The following is a 4,426-nucleotide window of genomic DNA, read 5'->3' as shown; positions in this document are numbered from 1 at the left end:
TCTTTCCCAACTCTGAGGAATCCGACTCTTTTTTGTTTTCCATAAACATAGTTTTCACAGAATTTTAAATCAACTTGCCTCGAACCTAGCAACACATTTCTTGAGTGAAGAATCTGCATCCCCTTCTCACTAATGTTCCCGAGCCTACGATGCCATAATGTTGTATCTTCTCCTGTAGAGGTTAAAACATTAATAGAATTAGAAATACCATTGCATAAATACAATGTACCAACCTTTTCTCCTTTTGCTATTACTAGGGCTCCTTTAGTGACCTTCCAGGTTTTATCTATAAAAGTAGTAGTCAAACAACCTTCACATCCCAACTACCCTGTTGAAATCAGATTTTTCTTCACATCTGGAACATGCCTTTCCTCCTTCAATAGCCATTGATTTCCGTTTTGTTGTTTTATGAAAATTGTACCCATTCCAATGATTTTACAGGGTTTATCATCACCCAATCGTACCTGTCCAAAATCTCCTTGAACATAATCATGAAAATGTTTCCTATCAGGTGTGGCATGGAATGAGACCCCTGAATCTACCACCCAGGCATCAATGATATTTTCTAATGAAAGAATCAAAACATCTTGCAACACATCACTTGTCACATTTGCTTCATGATTGTTTTCTTGCTGCGCGTCTCCTTCTTTTCCCTTCCGAGACTTGCAATCTTTCTTCACATGTCCTTTATTCCCACGTTTCTATCACACTATCCCTAATCTGGAATTGGATCCGCCTTTCCTTGACTTACTGCGATATCCTGGGCTCTTTCCTCTTTCCATTTTTCTTCCCATAGTCTTTGCAGTCATAGCATTACCTGATGTCTCACTGAGATTTTTTGTCACATTTCCTCGCTAAGGATTGCACCGACAACATCATCTAAATTTAAAGTACTATATCTAGAGACAGAGTTAATAATGGCCATAACTAAACCATTCCAACTATTTGGCAATGAGCATAGAAATAACGGATCCCTAACTTCATCATCAAAAGTTACCCCTACAGAACTTAACTGACTGGTAACTGTATTAAATTCATTTAAATGATCAACAACAACTCCACCTTCTGACATCTTCATATTAAATAAACATTGCATAAGAAATACCTTATTTGAGGCCGAGGGTTTTTCATATAGTTTGTCTAATGCCGACATTAAACCATATGTTGTCATTTCCTTTGAAATATTAAAGGCTACCGATGTCGCTAGACACAACCGTATTGTTCCAAGTGCCTTTCTGTCGAGAATATCCCATTCTGTGTTTGTCATACTTGTTGGCTTCTTTGTCTTTCCACTAAATGGTAGGTACAAATATTTCTGATATAGATAATCTTCCATCTGCATCTTCCGCAGCTGGTAGTTTTGGCCATTAAATTTTTGGACCCTAAAGCTACCATCTTCCGCCATTGCTCCTACTCGAACTAGGAACCATTCTCTCCTACGAGTTTATTAGCCAAATAGACCTTCGACTCTGATACCAGTTGTTAGAAAATTATATATTACTGAGAAATGGAACACATAAAATATATTGCAGAAATATAAACACAGAAAACACATAAAACAAGAGAGACACAGATATACGTGGTTCACCCAATTTGGGCTACGTCCACGGAGAAACAACTAGTCCTTCCTTTTATATTATCGAGCAAAATGAAGAGATACAACCTACTGCAGATCCACTATAATTCCCTCTTTGTTCTCACACAATCTCCTCTCTCTTTCTCGCTCAGAATATCAATCTACATAGACACAATACAATTCCCTCATATATAGCGAGGGGTTTCCTTTTAGGTGAAAAACCCTAAATTAAACATAACTTCTACCGTCAAATCTCCGCCTAATGAACGGCCTAGATTGACTACGAAATTACAACATTTTATAAGGAAATTTTACATCTATTTTTAGCTTCGGGGGTGTTTCCCCCGATCCCCCGCTGGGGGGGGGGGGGCTCCAAATAATCGACATCACCCCCCTGGACCCCTCTAGTGGTGTACATTTTACGGGTGGCGTTGCCGCCACATTACGAACTGGAGTCCAATGTGGCGATACCTCTAAATAAAGAAGATAATTACGCTCCACACCCAACATATAGGAGATTCATAAAGGAATTCAACAAAGTAGCCTCACCTTTTTTTGAACTATTGGCCAAGAAATCCAAATTTTTATGGTTAGAAAGCTGCCAAGAGGCCCTAGAAACCCTAAAGTACAAGTTGACTACTACACCTATACTCCAAGGCCCAAATTGGGATCTTGCTTTCCACATTCATGTTGATGCCTCCAACAAAGCTATAGAGCAGATCTAGGCCAGATAGATGACAAGTTACCTTATGCCATTTACTTCATCAACAAAAATCTGTCCACGACTGAATTGAATGATACTGTGACTAAAAATGATATCCTAGCTATTGTCCATTCCTTGAATAAATTTAGACATTACATCATTGGTTACCAGACCTTTGTACATACTGACCATGATGCTATTAAATATTTTATGAACAAGCTTGATGTGAATGCCTGAATTATTAGATGGTTTCTTTTGTTACAACAATTTGATCTAACTATCATTGATAAGCCTGATAGAGAAAATGTGGTTGCAGATTTTTTGTCTAGACTGGATTTGCCTGCAGGTGAAGATGGAATGGTTGATGATCAGCTTCCAGATGTGTTGTGGGGAAAAATGCCTATTCAGGACGATCCTATCCACCTAAGGTGTGACAGTGCCTTAGCAACAAACAGAGACAGCTATTCTAGTATTCTTCCTTTATGAATTAAGAATGAAGAGAGAGATGGATGGACTAACCGGTGTCTTCCGTTTGTCCCCCGATCCGGCTTATCTTCTCTTGGAGAGTTCCCAGCTACTTGCCTTCTCGCTCGCCCAACTTCAAGAGGTTTCTGCAAGATCACAAGAAGAGAACACTACACAAGACATGGATTCATATTCATAACTAGTTCAGGATTAGAAATAAACTAAACATGCTAATGCAATCATACGTAAAAAATACATCAGTATATAGGAGAAACCAAGATAGCTTTATTGATGAATAACAAGGTTCAGGAAAAGATACAACCCAGAGGGTTCCAATCCAGCATCTCCTTCCCAGCAAATGGAATTCCTATCTTCACCCCCTTCAAAGCATTAAGCACCCAATGATTCCAATCTCAAACCAACAGCAATTCTTTGCAATAACAAAATTCCAGCCCCCAGATCTCATGGAGGAGAGATCCATATATAGATGTTTGGAGAGAGGATGAGTGAGCTTGAGATCTGACTAGTGTCCTCTCCCTCTGTCAGTTCTTGATCCCACTTGGAGGTTCTTGCTTCCACTTGGAGATTTGGAACCTCTTACTCATCACCAGTCGAATTCCTTGAGGCAAGTGTCATTGAGGAAGATTTTGGAAGCTTCCTGGGTTTTGACACCTCGTGGAATGAACTTGCCACATGTCAACTCTCGCTCAGCGCAAGTAGCCAGTGTTGGCTTTGACATTCAGCGCAGGTAGCCAGTGTTGGCTTTGACATTCAGCGCAGACAGCTAGTGGAGCCCCTGAAATGATCCTGAATTGACTTGTTTTTGAGCAGTTTCTGGTGGAGAACTTCTGTGAATTGCTGTGGTTTGTTAGCCTTGTTCCTCTAGGGGTAGGAACAACATGTTTAGGGACTTTGGATCCCTTAGATTATGGACATTTCATGCTCAATGCTGTAAGGCACAAAAATGTCTATAACAGTTTCCCCCTAAAGTATGAGGCCGTTTATCGGGTGAAATGATTTATCAGGAGGATCTGAAGTTCATCCAATGCTGGGAGGAGACCTGTAATAAGATACAATACAATACATTATTTTTCATACTGCTTTCATGATCTAGCTGAGGCGGGCATTCCCATGCTCAGCTTTATAAATTCATTTTTCTGTACATAGAACAGACAATCGTCTGATGGTAGACTGATAATTTTGATGAAATTATCATCCTTTGGGGTAGGATGATTATCTGCTGCAATGATGTACATGTCAATGTCTTTATTTTTCCTGAATATATATCGCAGCCCGGATGGATGAAACTAGATCCGGGGTCTTCAAACTCGTTCGATCTTCACTCTAAGTACAAGTCGATCCATGTGACAAATGTTCTGAAGTCGAACATGGAAAGACATCGCTTGATTACCGGTCAATGAGGTAAACCGTTAACAAGCGCGAGAGGAATCACCGATAATGATAATGACCCTCAAGGTACTGCAGTACAATTCACGTGGTGTGAATAAAGGACTTGGCGTCGAACACCACGCAAAATCTTTCGGTCGAAGGTCATTGATTTATACCTGTCGCCGGAAGTGAGAAACTTGCCATTGAGGCATGCAAGCTTCAAAGTACTGAAGGGGTTGTTCCTAGATCAATTTCTTAGATAATGAGCTGATGTCGACAAGAAGCGATCCGTC

Source organism: Pinus tabuliformis, chromosome 5_2 (assembly GCF_031772625.1).
Source record: "Pinus tabuliformis cultivar Carrire ecotype Pingquan chromosome 5_2, CPIR1, whole genome shotgun sequence".
NCBI classification, from domain to species: domain Eukaryota; kingdom Viridiplantae; phylum Streptophyta; class Pinopsida; order Pinales; family Pinaceae; genus Pinus; species Pinus tabuliformis.
The sequence above is the reverse complement of the archived record's forward strand: the minus strand, read 5'-3'. Positions refer to the sequence as shown.